Source organism: Carettochelys insculpta, chromosome 2 (genome assembly GCF_033958435.1).
Source record: "Carettochelys insculpta isolate YL-2023 chromosome 2, ASM3395843v1, whole genome shotgun sequence".
Classification (NCBI taxonomy): domain Eukaryota; kingdom Metazoa; phylum Chordata; order Testudines; family Carettochelyidae; genus Carettochelys; species Carettochelys insculpta.
In genome coordinates this window covers 276,657,628-276,676,531 of record NC_134138.1, presented here as the reverse complement: position 1 = coordinate 276,676,531, position 18,904 = coordinate 276,657,628, and the positions used below count along the sequence as shown (strand labels likewise).

The 18,904-nt window shown below is 46.2% G+C and overlaps 1 long non-coding RNA gene across 1 annotated transcript; it reads right to left on the bottom strand.

The window, feature by feature from the left end:
- Window positions 1-8,034: 8,034 nt before the first annotated feature.
- On the bottom strand, window positions 8,035-18,433 carry LOC142008967 (uncharacterized). The gene is made up of 3 exons (XR_012644284.1): window positions 18,312-18,433; window positions 14,911-14,981; window positions 8,035-8,119 (listed from the first exon to the last, which is right to left on the bottom strand). It is a non-coding gene; the product is annotated as an uncharacterized LOC142008967 (long non-coding RNA).
- Window positions 18,434-18,904: the final 471 nt, after the last annotated feature.

Genomic DNA, 18,904 nt, shown 5'->3' with positions numbered 1-18,904 from the left:
AAAATCAAAAGCCAAATTGACAGGGCCAGACGAATACCCAGAAACCAACTACTCCAAGATCGGCCCACAAAAGCCAATAACAAAACACCACTTGTCATTACCTACAGCCCCCAACTCAAACCACTACAACCCTTCATTAAAGACCTACAACTTGTCCTAAATCATGATGCCACACTCCAGAAGGCCCTAGATGACAGGCCTGTTCTTTCCTGTAGACAATGTCCCAACCTTATGAGGATTCTCACTAGCAATCACAGACTATACCACAATAATACTGATCCTGGAACTTTTTCTTGCAACAAAACCCTGTTGCCAACTTTGTCTACATATCTATTCTGGAGCTAGCATCACTGGACCTAACCACATTAATTACAGAATCACAGGCACATTCTCCCGTTCCTCAACTAACATCATATATGCTATCATGTGCCAACAATGCCCACACACCATGTACATAGGACAGACTACAAACTCTTTTCAACAAATAATGAATGGACATAGAACAGACATCAAAAACCTCCAAATACACAAACTTGTCAGCCAGCACTTTAATGGAGTGGGCCAGTTTGTTAAAGATCTGAATGTTTATGGTGTGCTGAAAAAGGACTTTAACCGTGTGCAGAGGGAATTCTCAGAACTAACATTCATATTCAATTTTGACACATTAACATGTGATTTGAACAAGGAGAGCAATTACCTGGCCCGTTATAAGGACTCTTTTACATACTTTGACGTTTTATCTAACTCTTAAATTCCCCACTCCCCACTCCCCTGCTGTCTCCCAGCTCGTCTGATTTGCCAACCTTGATAACAGCTTTTCTGATATGCCAGCCTTGATAACAATTTTTGGACCTTTGTGCTTTATATATTGAGTCTGTTCTGGTCTGGCTATGATCTGAAGACATTGGTCTGTCCCATGAAAGCTCATCACCTAATAAATTATTTTGTTAGTCTTTGAAGTGCTACATGACTGCTGTTTTGTTTTCTCGGAGTTATTGATTCAGATGTTGCAAAATCCGGCATACATCATTGGCTTCAAAAACACAAACCGAGAGTAACAATGAGAAATGGACTGTTTTGTTTTCAAAGGAAAGCTAAGTTTGCCAGTCTAAGTCTCTGGGTGAAAAGAGACGGTGCCACTATCACAAGTCTGACAGGAAATACATCCATCACCAAAGCTGTCAACACCTATAGGACACAGGACTACCAGCACCAAAGCCAGCAACTCTATCGAGCTGGTAGAATTCTCCGTAAAAAACTTCTTGTTCAAGCAAAAGTGCCCTTTTAGACAGCAGACCTTTTACTGAAAACCTATTGACAGCTTTGAAGCCTTGAAATTTTTCCACAAGCATCCACAACATCAGCAATATCTTTACAATCCACATAGCAGCCAAAGTAGCTATTGATCTTTCGGTTGACTGAAAACATCTTTGATCCTGATTAAAAATGTCATGGAAACAGGTGTGTTGAAAACTCTGTTAAAATTGTAAGTTCTACCTTTAAATTGTTACATGCAGTCAAAGGGTAGGGGTGTCTCTAAGGAAGCACATGATCTGGGGGTCTGCTTCAGCAGTTAGTCTGCAAGGAGCAAGGGAATGAGTCATGCCTCTCTGCCTTATGGAGCAGTCTGTTTTTTCTTTCTCTGTTTTTTTTTTTTTGTTTTGTGTTAGAGTTCTGGATTTTAAGTAAGAAAGTTGTGCTATTTTGCAGCCCTCCAGACAACTGAGAACAAATACTCTATTTTTCCTGTTCAAGTGCCATGAATATAACCAACTTTCATGAGAAATGGAAAATAGGTCTGTCTGAACTTTGTGAAAGGGAAACAGAGCATTTCCTCTTTTCCTGCCAGCTCTAGTTCTAAACAAGCCACATGCTCTGACCCTTGCTTACTTTGGCCACTAGTGGGAGACATGATCAGATGCTTGTTCTGCTGCCATGCATTGTGTCCACAAAGGCTGTGCGCATCACCGCATATGGGCATAGTCACCCCTTCCACTCCCGTAAAGACGGTTTGTCGAATGAGAAGAGCATGAAATTGGGTCTCAGTCTCAGACATTTCAACAATGTTACTTGGCCAAGCATAAGAAGAAAGGAGCAGAACAGGAGGGAAACAGTCTGGAGAACTCTTTTTTTTCCCCAGAATTTTAGTTATTTTGAGTTTAACAGCATCTTTCAGCTCCTCATTACAGACTTTCTGAGCTATAAATAGAGTCAGTGAAGCAGCACTGCAAAGCTAATGAAATTTCCCTTTGATAATGCAGTTTCCAAATCACACTTCTGGTCTTCCTTCTGCTTTGAAATAATCAACCAGTGAGGTCCCTTCTCTCAAGAAGGTGAGCACCCTCAGTTCCACAGAGTCAGCTGTTGTGATCACCTCCACAGTGTTCTCTTGTTATCCTGGAACTTGTGAAAGGAAGGAGTCATATAGTGGAGGGGAAGGAGACGATCCTGATTGTTATTGGTTCAGCGCATTGCGGACGAATCAGGTCTCCAATGTGCTCCAGGCAATCTTGCCTAAAAGGACAGAGGTCAGAGCTGACCTGGTGTAAAGCAATCCTCCTCTAACTTTAAAGGAGCAATGCTGATTTACCCCAGCAAAGGATCTGGCCCAAAGCCTGGAGGATTTGTTTGAAAGGGTCCTCTTCATTGGCAGGTCAAAACATACGGTTTTCATAATGATCTCATCCATTCTGGGTCGCTCTAGCCAATTTAAAAAGGGAAATTAGAATTCATACGCAGCCTGTGTTTCACAGGAGGCCAGGCGGGATGATCACAAAGGCGACCAATGAATCTATGACTCTCTTCTCAGGTGACTAAAGAAGACAGGGACCATTTTTCCAGCTAAGCAGTGCAGTTCTTGGCTGTAACTATCTTAAGGGGTTTAATCCTCTCAAGAGCTTTGAGAGCCGGCCTGCGAGGACAGCCTGGCAACAAGATGAAAACAAAATCACACCTTATGCAGGAATGGGAGTTTTGGAATGTGGAATCGCAGAACTGGAAAGAGCCTAGAGAGGCACCAAGTCCACAGCAGGACCAAAAACCACCTAGACTATCTCTAACAGCTGTCTGTCTGACCTGCTCTTAAATATCTCCAGTAATGGAGATTCCACAGCCTCCCCAGGCAACGTATTCCAGGGCTTAACCACCCTGACAGCTAGGAAGCTCTTCCTAATGTCCAACCTTATCCTCATCGTCATCATCAATAACTGTGGGCTCAGCGCCCGTTGTTGTCTGGTGCCTTTCTCACTATTTCCTTCCATCTTTCCCTGTCCGGTGCAGAGTGGCTTAGTTTCTGTAGACTAGCTCCACACCAATCTGCTATATCATCTACTCATTCTCTGTGGGGTCTGCCCCTCCTGTTCGAACCAACCTTATCCTCCCTTGCTGCAATTTAAATCCTTTGTTCCATGCCTTATCAGAGGTTCAGAAAACTATTTTTTTTCCCTCCTCCTGGTAACAACTTTTTAGGTATATCAAAGCTCTTACCATGTTCCCTTTCAGACTTCTCTGTTCCAAACTGCACACACCACACGTTTCTTATCAATCTTCCCTCATAGGTCAAGTTTTCTAGACCTTGAGTCATGTTTGCTGCTCTTCTGTGAACCTCCTCCAACTTGTCCATGTCTTTTCTGGCATGTGGTGCCCAGAACTGGACACAATACTCCAGCTGAGGCCTAATCAGTGCAGCTCAGAGCGAAGGAATTATTTCTTGTGTTTTGCTTGCAACACTCCTGTTCATACATAGAGTTAGGGCTCTGGGTCAGACTTAGTTAAAATAGCTTCTGCCTGCAGTTACATTATGATAACCAGGTTGGACTCTGTGGTCCTGACCCTGCTCTACGGGAGTCACTATCAAAGCTTTTGGTGAGGTTGGTTTAAGTGGGCAATAATTTCATAGGCTGGGCAGTGTCGAGTCTGGTGGAGGAGTTGGATGGGAGACCCACCTTAAGGTGCAGCAGGAGGTGGAAGTCTGTGACCAAGTTGCTGGTGCTTTTTCCTCAGTCAGTAGCCGTCGCTCAGAATCCAAAACGAGGCCAGGACTTGAGAAGCAGAACATGCCTTCTCCCAAAGTAATGAGGCAGGAAGAAGAGCAAGTTTCACCCAGGTACTTTCTGCCTCCTTTCAGTTGAGTTCCCTGTACGTCTGCTTAGATACGGTATGAGTCACCTGTAATAAATAGCCAGACTGAGTCTTCTCCCAGTCACACCAGTTTTATAATTTTGTTATTCCAATGGCTCCCATCATGGGAATTCTTGGGCAGCCCATAATTTTTCATGGAGCCACTCTCACATCACCACTGGGTAACTGAGACACGGATATCAAGTTCCTTGCCCAAAATCTCACAGGAAGCTTGTGGAGCATCAAGCAATTGACCCTGGTCTTCTATAATCTGGCTATCACCCTAAGCACTAAGCACTAAGTCATCCTTGCTTTCAAAGGAAGGTAATGTCATGCCCATTTTACAGATGGAAAAATGGAGGCACAGAACGATGACATGTCTTTCATTCAGAATGTCAGGGGTAGATCCCATACAAACCAGGGCCTCTTTTGTCTCAGTCCACTACCTGATCTGCTGGACTGTGTTCTTCCAACTCTGCAGTTCTGCAATCCTGCTTCCTGTGCTCTGCCACTCAAGCGCAACCTTGGGCCTCCTTCCCCAGCCCCACTCCTGAGCATGGACTCTGCCCTCTTGACAGACATGCAGCACATGCCTCCAGCAGCTGAGCCAATGCATGGGTCAGCAGCTCAACAATTCCCTGACTGATTTACCCCAACGGAAATAGATTCGTTCCACTCGCTTGACTATCTACAGGCCAGGTGCAGTTAAAGAATTGCTGACAGCTCATGGAACACTCCGGGCAAACTTTCTGCTTCACAAACAGTTTGTCTCAGTAGTACACTGTGGTTCCTTAGCACTGCCATTACCAGAGCACTCACGGGGGCTCAGGAGCTGGCTGTTTCTACCTTATCTTAGTCAGAATCTTCCTTTTTTGACTTCTTGGGGAATCAAAAACAGACAGTGTCTGCAGGATGTAGCGGAAGTAGAAGTTCGCACAACAGCAAGTGGCCTGCTTTTTAAAAACTACTGTTAAATGGCTTCTGCTTGAAGGGATGTGATGGAAAGTATCTCTGAACATAAAAACATAAGAACGGCCATACTGGGTCAGACCAATCGTTCATCTAGTTCAGTGTGCTGTCTTCCAAAAGTGTCCAATGCCAGGTGCTCCAGAGGGAAAGAACAGAACAGGGAATCATCAAGGGGTCCCTTCCCTGTTGGCCATTCCCAGCTTCTGGCAAACAGAGGCTAGAGACACCATCCCTGCCCATCCTGGCTCCTAGTCACCGTGGACTTATTCTCCATGAACTTATCTGTCTCTTTTTTGAACCTGATTATAGTTTTGGCCTTCCCAACCTCCTCTAGCAGGGAGTTCCACAGGGTGATTGTAGATTGTGTGAATACATACTTTCTTTTATTTGTTTTAAACCTGCGTTGTATTAATTGCATTTGGTGGCCCCAGTCCTTGTGTTACGAGGATTAAATAACACTGCTTTAATTATTTTCTCCACACCAGTCATGATTTTGTAGATCCACATCATGTCCTCCCCATCCGTCATCTATTGTCCAAATGGAAAAGTCCCAGTCTTACTAATCTCTCCTCATATGGCAGTCATTCCATATCCCATTTTTTTTCCTTTTAATGCACATTTTCCAATAACAATTCTTGTTTTATATGGAACCACAACATCTGCACACAATGTTCAAAATGCAGGAGTGGCCTGATTTCATATATGGCAATGTAGAATTATAGAATGCTAGAACTCCAAGAGACCTAGAGAGGTCATTAAGTCCAATCATGTGCATTCACAGAAGGACCAGGCACCATCTAAACCATCCCTGAAAGATGTGTACTTAACCTGCTCTTAAATATCTCCAGTGATGGAGATTCCACCACGTCCTCAGGCAACCTGTTCCAGTGTTTAATTACCCTGAGAGTTAGGAGGTGTTTCCTACCTCTCTTGCTGCAATTCCAGCCCATTGCTTCTTGTCCTATCATAACAGGTTAAGGAGAATAATTTTTCTCCCTCCTGTTTGTAGCAGCCTTTTAGGTACTGGCAAGCTGCTATCATGTCCCCTCTCAGTCTTCTCTTTTCCAAATTAAACAAATACAGTTCTTTCGGTCTCTCCTCTTAGCTCATGTTCTCTAGACCTTTAATCATTTTTGTTGCTTTTCTCTGGACCTTCTCCAATTTCTCCATATATTTCCTGAAATGTGGTGCCATGAACTGGAAACAATACTCCTGCTGAGGCCCAATCAATGCAGAGCAGAGTAGAATTACTTCTCGTATCTTGCTTATGATACTCCTGTTAATAATGTAATAAGAATAAAATAGTATTTTCCATGTTATTATCTACCCCTTTCCTAATGATTCCCAGCTTTACATTAGCTTTTTAGGCTGCGGCTGCACATTGGATTGATGTTCATCTTAGACAAGAGGAGACTAAGGGGGGATAGGATGGAAGTCTATAAAATCATGACAGCTATGGAGAAAGTGAATAAAGAAAAGTTAATTACTTGATCCCATAAAATAAGAATGAGGGGTCACACAATGAAAATAATAAGTAGCAGGTTTAAAACCAACAAAAGGAAGATTTTCTTCATACAGCACACAGTCAACCTGTGGAACTCTTTGCCAGAGGATGTTGTGAAGATCAGGACCTTATAGGGTTCAAAAAAGAGCTTGAGAAATTCGTGGAGGTTAGATCCATCAATGGCTATTAGCCAGGATGGATAGGAATGGTGTCCCTAGCCTCTGTTTGTCAGAGGCTAGAAATGGATAAGAGGAGAGGAGTCACTTGATTACCCATTCTGTTCACTCCCTCTGGGGCATCTGGCATTGGCCACTGTCGGAAGACAGGACACTGAGATAGATGGAGCTTTGGTCTGATCAAGTATGACCGTTCTTATATTTTCAAAGAACTACCCACAGTGACTCCGAGATCTCTGTATTCATAACACTTTGCATTTCTATAATGCTTCTCAGATTTGTAAGGGGCAAAGAACTGGTCACTCAGATCTGCAGATGACACTGAGAGAGAAGTGTTGGGCATGTGCAGATCAGGAGAAGGGTGGGGCAGGGCCATGGGGCAATAACCAGTCACCACGGCGAGGGACACAGGGCTCAGTTCCAGCAGATGAACATGGCAGCTGAATGTCTGAATGTTGCTCTCTACGTCCTCTCAAATTCCAATGGTCACTTTGCAAGTTTAAGGCTGAAATAGACCAGCAAGATTCTGGTGGAGAAAAATTGCCAAGGTGAACCCACTCTTTGGATAAGCCAAATATATCTGCCTCTTGTGCTCTTCACTGGGACTGAATGCAATGGCAGTATCCCTGACTCTTCAGTTTCCTGAGCTTCAGGTCATCTCTCCTGGGAAAATGGAGTTCCGTCCAGTCTTGTCATCCACAGCTTAGCCAAATCGCTTCCCTTCTTTTGCAGATTCCCATCTGCAAAATGGGTATAGGTTGAAGCTCTCTAATCCAGACCTCGCTCATTTGGCAACATCCATAATCTAGTACGATTTTTGTTAGCCAGACAAGCACTTATCAGGGTGTAGCCAAGTTTTCTGTTGTCCTATAAAGTTTGTTTACAGCCACCAGTCCTGGCTCTCAGTGTTCTGTCATTTAGCTGTATTTTACCCCAAATGTCTTCTAAGAGCCCAGTAAGCAGTGGAAGGGTTGTTAATTCTGCTAAACAATATTGACCTCTCATGGTTCAGCAAATTCTTTAATCTGGCACCAGTCAGGTCTCAAGGGTGCCAGACAAGAGAGGTTAAAGCTGTACTATACTATATTGTCTCACAGGAATGTCATCTACAAATACTTGAAAGGTGCTCCAGATTCTTCAGCAGTAAAGATGGGGGGCATTATATAAGCACCTAGAAAAGAGAGGCCAATGCAGACAATGAAATGCATACAGTGTGTTGTTATTTATTTTCCCTTATAAATAAATCTGGTGCATTGAAACTGCCTTGTTGAATTGCACTTGTCTGATTCATTCCAGTTCTCCTTCACCTTTGCTCTTCGCAGTAGATCTTGGTTTTGTTTTTCTTTTACATCTGTTCAAAAATGAAATAAAATGAGTTTATTCTAAAAGCAGAGGAAGGTGCAGTCAGCTGCATTCTCTGAGAAAGTGTGTAGACAAACTCTAGTTTAGCACTATGCTCTAAAAAGAAAACTACAGAGGAGCTAATCATCAGGGATAAAATAATCTTCCTGAAACTTCCAGTCACACTTAAGCCTATAGTTCACTTTTTCATGACCTTGCCTCTATGATGTGGTTTCAGCAGGACCCAAAGTACCATCACGCTGGAAGAGAAGTTGTCAAAGTACTCTTGGCAAAGTACTAGAAATCTCTTGAGAAAAATCTCACTGGGCAAAATTCCCAGACCAGAGTTTCCAATAAGTGAGGGCAGGAAAGGGTAATGCATGGAATTCTTCAAACATGCTTGCTAACTTCCTGATGCATCTCAGACTCCTTTGAGGTTCTGTATACACTCAAATACATGATAACTGGACTAGAGATTAGAAGTCAGGGAAGGAAGTTAATTATGTGGCTGAGTTTGCCAATGAGGCACAAGTAATCTAATTCGTTAACTCTAGAGGGACTGGTGTGGAACTTCAGAAAGATCTAACAAAGCTGCAGGAACACCCTTGGAGGAGAAGATTAGAGCATAGGGGCCCTAACCAAAACCAGAGTTACATTCTGCTAAAAGCCGGACATGTGCAAGAAAAGGCCCCTCCTCTGCATGGTTTTCTTTTGTCTTTTTTGCTGAGACTGTGGCATTATCCCTGTTTTACAGATGGGACCATGTGAAGCACAGAGATCAAGTGAATTGCTGAACCTTCCTGAAGAAGTCGGTAATAAATTTGGTCATCATCAGTAACCGTGGGCTCAGCGCCCATTGGTGTCTGATGCCTCTGTCACTATTTCCTTCCATCTTACTCTGTCCAGTGTGGAGTGGCTTGGTTTCTGTAGACTAGCTCCACACCAATCTACTACATCATCTATCCATTCTCTGTGGGGTCTGCCTCTCCAAATACCACAGTCTTGACTTTTTGTTCGTTGTTCATTCTGCAAATATTCCCAAATAGTTGTAGCTTCCATTTCTGCAGCAGGTTCTCTTTCAGCTGTATCTTTCTATATAATTCTTCATTGGTGACCTTCCGCATCCATCCTATTCTCAGGATCTTTCTATAACTCCTTTCGAATGCCAATATTCTTCTTTTCGAATCTTTCGTTATCACCCATGTCTCACATCCGTACAACATGCTGCTGAATACAGACTTTTTCAAGACACTCAGCTTCGTTCCTAAGCTAATCGCTTTGCTTTTCCAGATCTCATCCATCGCCTTCAAACTCGCTCTTGCTTTCGCTATTCTAGTTGCTATATAAATTTGGTACCTGACGACAAATCTCCGAGGTCCAGCACCTTTGAAAGACCACCCTTTCTCACACTGATTAGATGGTACAAATTGAACAACTCACTTGGAGGCTGATGGGTGCTAAATGGGAGGCAGTCAATATGCAAACATCTGCTCAGTGTGTTGCAGAGGGGTCAGCAAAATATACATTAGATTGTGGGTTATATCGAAGAATAATTCAACCCTAAAACTGACAGCAAGATTCCCACCTTCCTCAGTGGATCCACTTATTGCGTGTATTCAGACCTATAACTGGGGGCATTAGCAGCAGACGAATCAAAATATTTTCACTTCAATTGGCCCAGTGAGGGTGACGAAGTAAGGAGAGGATGAGTTAGAGCTAGTCCCTAATCAGAATTGTCTGCTGAATTATAGCCCAATACACACCTATCATCCTCATCAACAGCAACAGCCGTGGGCTCAGTGCCTGTTGGTGTTTGAGGCCTTTCTCGCTATTTCCTTCCATCTCTCCTTGCTCATCTGCTAGTTGTTCTTCTGTCTGCAGTCTGAGTCTCTCTGTCAGTATCATCATCAGCTCCTTGCCTCGATGACTCATTTGGGCAGCCGTTCTTGCACACCAATGCACTTCCTCCCCTATGTATTGTCACCTATGGAAGTCCTTTAATAATTGTAGGCAAGGGTCCCTCTATTTTTTTCCATCCATGGGCAGAATAAATTTTATGTGCGCCAAGTCATACGGCTATGCACTGGCATTAGAAACACACTGCCAGATGTGGGCATTCTGCTAATCAGCTGGGCAGCATCTGATTCTCTCTTAAGCAGGTGCCCAAGTGCTCATCTTACAGGAATCACTGGTTGTATGGTGTCAGTAGGGAATAAACTGAAGATGGTTGAGCCGTACAGGGGTGAGAGAGAAGATGATCTCATGGTTTAAACCAGAAGAGAACAACGTTTTCAGATCAGGCCTCACTTTTAATCCATGCAATTAGCTGCCCACGCCCCCTGCCTCCTGCCCCCAACCTATCTAATGCGATCCAAACCGATGGAAATTTTAGTAATGTTCATAAAAAAAAAAAAAAAAAAATCTTTCAGGCCGTCTAAGAAAATAAGGTTGTAAGATGTAAAAACTTCATTTATTGGTATATAAATCTGAATATGTGTACAAACAAAGTAACTTATTTCAACATTTTAATTACATGGACGAGCCTGAGACCCAGCAGCAGGTTGTGGTGCACCCCCCTTATGAAATGTCATGCCCCTCCAAGGGGCCTGCCCTCCTACCACTTTCCTCACCCCTGATTTAAACAACAGACTGACTGTCAGGGCAGCTGGGTTCAGTTTCTAGGTCTTTTTGTTTGCTGGAATCCTACCGGTGTTTTAGGCAAATCATTACATTTTCTGGGCCCAGGTAGTTCTAAAGGTCCCTCTAGTTCAGCAACGCCATGGGAGGCAACAGGAAATCGAGGCGGTTGTCTCTGGACAGGCCATCTTTAGCGAATCTGGAATGAGGGGCATCACAATGCCTCCCTCATAAACCGTCTGTGATTGTCTGAATTGCTACTGAGCAGAGGCACCTTCTTCTTAGTTTTGGATAATTACATCACACAGGGGTGGGGTATATAGTGTAGTCTAAAGGCCTGCTCTGTACTCAGCCCTGTTGTACCTTTGTTTTGGGGATGGGGACGGGAGGGAATGGATGCCCAGTGGGAGCACCCTAAGCTATGGCCTGAGGTGTTTGAATTATCAGCCATGAGCTGGCCATACGGGCCCTGCAAGAGCCCCAGTCAGCCAATGAGGCTGCAGTCTGGGAGAACTGGGCCTGGGAGGAAAGCCCTTCTGAGGGGGAGCTGACCTGTTTAGGAGCAAGTGGGGCTTATAGAATGACAGGAGCTTGGCAGCAGAGCAGGTGGCAGGAAGGCGGTCTGCAGCCATGCCCTGGGAGAAAGGGAGCGAAGGGGGTAGACAAATAGCCCCACTCCCACCCCCCACCCCCAGCCTGGTGATTCCCTGGGAGGAGGGAGGTGAGGGTCTTGTGAGCCTGGAGCTGTTGGGAGGGACAAGAAGAAGCTGTGGGGAGAAAATCTGTGCGGTGCAGGAGAGACCCACATTTTGGCTACTGTCTGAAGTTCCCTGGCCCAGAACCTGAAGCAGAGGGTGGGCCTGCATCCCCCTGAGCACTGCCTGTGACAGCTGGTGAGCAGGGCCTTGGGGACACAACCATGGAAGGGAAAACCACACAGGGACCTGGCCCATGGCTGAGGTGCAAAGCACAGGTGGACGTTCCTGCAGTGAGAGAGGGGCCGCAGAGGGAGAAAGAGGCAGAGCGCAGCCGTCGGAAGGGAGCTAATCCCCACAATGGCCAGGATGGGGCACCTCCTGTGGCAAGTTGGGTACCTTGGCACAAACTCCCTCCCCAGGGCCGGGGCTGGGGGAAACAGGGCACACAGCGAGATTTAGCCCACCTGGCTAGCAAGGCAAAACCTGAGGCAGCTCATAGCAAGGAGGGACACACCTCACATTGAAGGGGCAGGCAAAACTGGGATTCGGCATAGGGTTTTGTAAGGGAAATTATTAAAGTGTCCACTGTTGACCCCGATGCCTTTGGAAATAGGTTTGGAGGCCACTGGGCTAGGGTGAATCACACTGGGGGGGTGGAGTGAGAGAGACAGACAGACAGACAGACAGCTTGGAGGAATCCAGACACCTGCTCCAGAGATTGCTCTCTGCCATGGCTTGTGTTTCTCAGTCTGCCCGCAGGCATGGCTGACCGCGGTCTGCTCAGGGAACTAATCTCAACTCTCTCCCTGGCCCAGAGTGAGCCTGGATGTCCGAGACGCTTGTGGTGAGAGGAAACCTTGTTGTTTTCACACGTCACCAAACAGGTCTGAATCCAAAGGGGCCCACCAACTCAGAGTTTGCCATGGGCCAGCGAGGATGTGTTCAATGCAGCATTTTCATTAGCTAGGGTGACCACATTGCCCCATGCCACATACGGGACATCTGGTCTCAGGGGATGAGGGGCTGCTGTCCCAGGTTAGGGCTTCCTGGCAATGGGGGCTGCTGCCCCACAGTGGGGTGCCAGGGATGGAGGCTTCCCAGCCTCCTGGTGGGGGTTGCCAGAGAATGGGGCAGCAGCTCTGAGGCAGGGCTCTCTGGTAGGAGGGGCTTCCAGCCCAAGGCATGGGGCACTGGGGCACATAGCCATAGCTTCCGAGCAGTGGGCACTGCCACCATGAGGCACAGGGGACCTGGCAGTTGCCCTTCAGAAGGGCTCCCCAGCAGCAGAGGTTTTCACACCAGGGAATGAGGCACCAGCCCCCTGGGGGAGATCTTAGTGCTAGGCCTGGCGTGCTGGGGAACGGGGCAGCTGCCCCATAGTGGGGTTCCCCCGTATCATCGGTTGCTGCCCCGAGGCATGGGGTTTGAGGGAACAGGACCCCTGGAAATACAGGACAGTTTGCCCATGTTCTTAAAAATCAGGATGCCTGTGAGGCAGCTCAAATAAGGGACTGTCCAGGTAAAAATCCTTAGCAAAGTTGAGGCTGACAGGACGTCATGCTGTCCTGTTATTAGGGCACTGAACGGGAGGTCAGGAGAGCTCAGCTCACTGGGTTGTGCAGCCTGCCCTCGAGTTCACCGTGGGTCACTTCTTAGAGCCTCTGCACACCATCTGAGCCCGTCTGTTTAAAATGTGAACCCTTTGGAGCAGGGACTCATAAGAACATAAGAACATAAGAATGGCCATACTGGGTCAGACCAAAGGTCCATCCAGCCCAGCATCCCGTCTGCCGACGGTGGCCAATGCCAGGTGCCCCAGAGAAGGAGAACAGAAGACAATGATCAAGTGATTTATCTCCTGCCATCCATCTCCTGCCCTTGTTCTGAAGGCTAGGGCACCATACTTTATCCCTGGCTAATAGCCATTTATGGACCTAACCTGCAAAAATTTATCAAGCTCTTTTTTAAACCCTAGTAAGCTGTGTCTACACGTGCACGCTACTTCGAAGTAGCGGCACCAACTTCGAAATAGCGCCCGTTGCGTCTACACGCGTCGGGCGCTATTTCGAAGTTAACTTCGACGTTAGGCGGCGAGACGTCGAAGTCGCTAACCTCATGAGGAGATAGGAATAGCGTCCTACTTCGACGTTCAACGTCGAAGTAGGGACCGTGTAGACGATCCGCGTCCCGCAACGTCGAAATTGCTGGGTCCTCCATGGCGGCCATCAGCTGGGGGGTTGAGAGATGCTCTCTCTCCAGCCCCTGCGGGGCTCTATGGTCACCGTGGGCAGCAGCCCTTAGCCCAGGGCTTCTGGCTGCTTCTGCGGCAGCTGGGGATCTATGCTGCAGGCACAGGGTCTGCAACCAGTTGTCAGCTCTGTGTATCTTGTGTTGTTTAGTGCAACTGTGTCTGGGAGGGGCCCTTTAAGGGAGCGGCTTGCTGTTGAGTCCGCCCTGTGACCCTGTCTGCAGCTGTGCCTGGCATCCCTATTTCGATGTGTGCTACTTTGATGTGTAGACGTTCCCTCGCTGCGCCTATTTCGATGTTGGGCTGAGCAACGTCGAAGTTGAACATCGACGTTGCCGGCCCTGGAGGACGTGTAGACGTTATTCATCGAAATAGACTATTTCGATGTCGCAACATCGAAATAAGCTATTTCGATGTTGGCTGCACGTGTAGACGTAGCCATAGAGTCCTGGCCTTCACAGCCTCCTCGGGCAAGGAGTTCCACAGGTTGACTGTGCGCTGTGTGAAGAAAAATTTCCTTTTATTAGTTTTGAACCTACTACCCATCAATTTCATTTGGTGTCCCCTAGTTCTTGTATTATGGGAAAAGGTAAATAATTTTTCTATATTCACTTTCACCACACCATTCATGATTTTATATACCTCTATCATATCGCCCCTCAATCGCCTTTTTTCCAAACTGAAAAGTCCCAGTCTCTCTAGCCTCTCCCCATATGGGACCCGTTCCAAGCCCCTAATCATCTTAGTCGCCCTTTTCTGAACCTTTTCTAATGCCAACATATCTTTTTTGAGGTGAGGAGACCACATCTGCACGCAGTACTCAAGATGTGGGCATACCGTAGTTTTATGTAGGGGAAGTATGATATCTTTTGTCTTATTATCGATCCCTTTTTTAATAATTCCTAACATCCTATTTGCCTTACTAACTGCCGCTGCACACTGCGTGGATGTCTTCAGAGAACTATCCACTATAACTCCAAGATCCCTTTCCTGATCTGTCATAGCTAAATTTGACCCCATCATGTAGTACGTGTAATTTGGGTTATTTTTTCCAAAATGCATTACCTTACACTTACCCACATTAAACTTCATTTGCCATTTTGCTGCCCAATCACTCAGTTTGCTGAGATCTTTTTGTAGTTCTTCACAATCCCTTTTGGTTTTGACTGTCCTGAACAACTTGGTGTCATCTGCAAACTTTGCCACCTCACTGCTTACCTCATTTTCTAGATCATTGATGAACAAGTTGACTCATCTTCGAAAGCCCAATGGCGATACAGCCAGTAACCCTGTAAGAGATTTCTGATGGTGTGCATGAGATGAGGGGAGGCAGGTGTCAATCACAGACCCAGTGTTGTGCCCCTTCCCTTCCCAGTCCCTTCTATGGTTTGGTACTCATATCCCCTCTACCCCCGATACCCTAGTATTTGAGCACCAGGCAATCTTTTGCATAATCATCCTCACAAGACATGGGGGTGGTAGGGAAGGTTTCTTATCCCTATGCTAAGCCTGGAGGCCAGAGATGCTGAGATGAAACACCATGCCTAAGGTCATGCAGAGTGCCTATGGCAGGAGAGAGATTTGATCACAGCTCCTTAAAATCCCAAGCTTGCAGCTTAACTGGCCTTGCTGCTGAAAAAGATCACTTCTGTAAGAGAGGGAATGCGGCACTCTTCAGCATGCTTTAAAACAGGGTTTCCTTCGCCAGCTGCAGAAATGGCCTGTCTCAGTGGGCAGAGAGTTCCTGGGGGCCTGTTAAACAAAGTCATGGACCCATGGGAGAAGTGTGTCCTTCCTGCATGGCTGTTGTAAGAGGAATATGAATCTGAAAGTGTGCTGCCAAAGGGGAGAATACACTGGGGATTTGTAAGAGCAGGTTAGATGAACATCTGTCAGGGGTGCTCTAGATCAGGGATGGGCAACGAGGAATAGCAGGTGGGCCCCATAAGTGGCCCTACTTCACCCCAGTGGGTTGCAGCAGCCTGCAGCCGACTGGGGTTCCACATGTGTCCCCGTTTGCCCCCTACCCCCACTCCTTTCTTGCACAGGAGCCCTGCTCTTACCTGCTCCTCCCTCCCAGAGCTGGAGTGCCACAAACAGCTGATTTGCAGTGATCCAGTTTGGGGAGGGGGGGGCGGGGAAGGAGCAGGGAATGGAGCACAAAAAAGTGCTGGGAGGGAGGTGGAGAGTTAGGAAGTGCAGGGCCCAGGTTCCCCAGTCCACAAGAGATGCCTGGGGAAGGGGGACAGCTGGGGATCTGCAGGCCACCTGAGGCCCATGGGCTGCAGTTTGCCCACCACTGGTGTAGAGGGTGCTTGGTACTGCCATGAGTGTAGGGAGCTGGGATTGATGACCTCTTGAGGTCTGGTATTCTATGATTCTACCTGGGATGCTGCTTGGGAGGACTGGGGTTTGGTGGTGTTGGAAACAGCTAACAAAGCCTGGTGTAAAAAAAGATCAGTTTCGCCACATGATTGGGGCAAGGGGCCTCCAAAAGTAACGAGAACTGTGGATTCTGAGCTCCTCGAGCCAGGAGCCTAATAACTGAGGCAGCCAAACATCCCTCCTCACTTTTGGAAATCTTGGCACATGGCTTCCACTTTGTGGAGTGCTCTCTTCAGGAGCTGACTCAAGCCTGCATTCTGAACTCAGCGTTCCCTGTCTCACCACCATACCCAGCAAGTCAGACCAGGGATTGCTCAGAAACGTGACCCAGGTTTGCACTAACCTCAGCAGACCTGCTCTTGTACTCATGGTTTCTGGGAATGTGAATTGTGCTCTTACAGAGCCCTTAACAAGAGGTTGTCCAGCCCATGAAACTGAAGGGCAGCGTGCTTAACACTAGGGGGAGAACCACAGAATTTTCCTGAGAAACTCACTGCCACACGATATAAAGGCTAATCTTTTAGGGGGGGTCGACACAGCAAAGTTGTTTCAAAATAACTAACCTAGCGCCTACATCACGCAACCATTATTTCAAAATAAATTCAAAATAGTGGCAATCTTATTTTGAAATAGGTAAACTTCATTTCACAAAGGCTGTGTCTACACTAGCACACCCCTTTCGAAAGGGGTGCTAATGAGACACTTTGGGTTATGCTAATGAGGTGCTGCAATGAACATGCAGGACTCCACACAGGTTGAAATCCCCTTGGAATAAAGGGATTTGAATGTATGCAGGGTTCTTTTGAAAAAGACCCCGTGTAGACAAGCTGATCGAAAGCGGCACTTTCGAAGTGCCGCAGCCCCCATTGTGCTAATGACGCGCTGCATATTCATTGCAGTGCCTTATTAGCATATCCCAAAGTGTCTTATTAGCATCCCCCTTTCAAAGGGAGGGCTAGCGTAGACATAGCCGAAGAATAGTGCCTATTTCAAAATAACTATTTTGAAAGTGATGCTGTTAAGACAGGCCATGTCTACACAGGCATCTCCTTTTCGAAAGGGGCATGTAAATGACATGGATCGGAACTGTTTAATGACGCACTGATATGAATATTCAGCACCTCATTAGCATAATAACAGCAAGTCACACTTCAAAATGCAGCTTTCAAAACACAAACAGGCCATGTAGACACAGGTGCTTTGAAATTAACCCTGGACTTCAAAATTCCCTTATTCCCAATTCATCTTGGAGTTGTTTTGAATCACGTGCAGCCACCATTATGCTAATGAGGCACTGCATATTCATGGCAGCTCCTAATTAGCATCTTTCGAACCCACTCATTACCATGCCCCTTCCAAAAGGTGTAGGCATTGCTAAGAATTCATTTTGAAATAACACCCATCTGTACAGTGCCTATTTTGAAATAATTCCATTGGATAGGGCTATGCCTTATTTCAAAACAGAGTTGTTCCGTGTCATGACAGCACCTGTTTTGAAATAGCTATTTCAAAAGAGGCATTATTCCTCCTGCAATGGGGGTTTGTGAAATTCAGAATAATGCACCCACTATTTTGCATTTACTAAGAAATAGCATGTGCGTAGTGTAGATGGTCACCAAGTTATTTCAGAATAGAGTTGTTATTCCAAAATAACTTTGGTAAGTATACATAGCCCCAGAATCCCACCAAACCATGTAATAGGTTGTGCTTGGTTTCACGGGGACATTCTGCTCAGCTTTCATGGCTTCCCTGCAGCACAGCCCTAAAGCAAAGGAAGGCTGGGGTAGTTTGGCTAGTTGCTGTAATGCTCACTTAGGAGATCTAGGTTCAAATCCAGGCTTTACCCCAACCTCTTGGAGAGTCACTTCTGCTCTCCTATCTGCATGTAAAATGAAAGTAACACTTCACAAAGTGGCATTTTGCACATTCAAGTTTGGGAAGTGTTCAGTTACAAAGTGCTCCTACCCTGAATGTGACCAGTGCCCGCATGATCACCAGCAAGGCTGCACTAGGTCTGAAGACCCACAGACCTTCTTCAAAAATCATTTTTTTCTGACCCACTTTAGTGTGAGGGAACTCGGAGCTTTGTCTCTTTGCAGGCAGACAACAAAGCTGAAATCTGATCGTGGCCTCCAGCTAGAAGAATTAACATGCAAAAAAATGCTGGTAGACTAACACAAAGAGAACAAACACTGTCTCAGAGTCAGAGATGCTTATTTGAAGGACAAACTTACCACAGTTCCAGAGGTAGACTTGCTTGTTGAAAGCAGTGACTATAATCCTGAAAGAGAAGCAGGTTCCAAAGTGAAGGCCCGGGCATGGGGCTCAGGAAATCACAAGTCAATCTCTAATTTCCCACTCGACCGTTGTCCCCACCTGTTCAATGAGGATAATAATGCTTTCCTTCAGCTATCAATTGTCATGTCTCTTTGCAGGGGAGGGTCAGTTTCATAGAATCATAGAATCATAGAACACCAGGACTGGAAAGGACCTTGAGAGGCCATCGAGTCCAGCCTCCTGCCCCAATGGCAAGACCAAGTACTGTATAAACCATTCCTGATAGACATCTATCTAACCTGTTCTTAAATATCTCCAGCGATGGACATTCCACAACCTCCCTTGGCAATTTATTCCACTGTTTGACCGCCCTGACAGTTAGGAACTTTTTCCTAATGTTCAACCTAAACCTCCCTTGCTGCAGTTTAAGTCCATTGCCTCTTTTTCTATCCTCAGAGGCCAAGAAGAACAAGTTTTCTCCCTCCTCCTTACGACACCCTTTTAGATACCTGAAAACCACTATCATGTCTCCCCTCAATCTTCTCTTTTC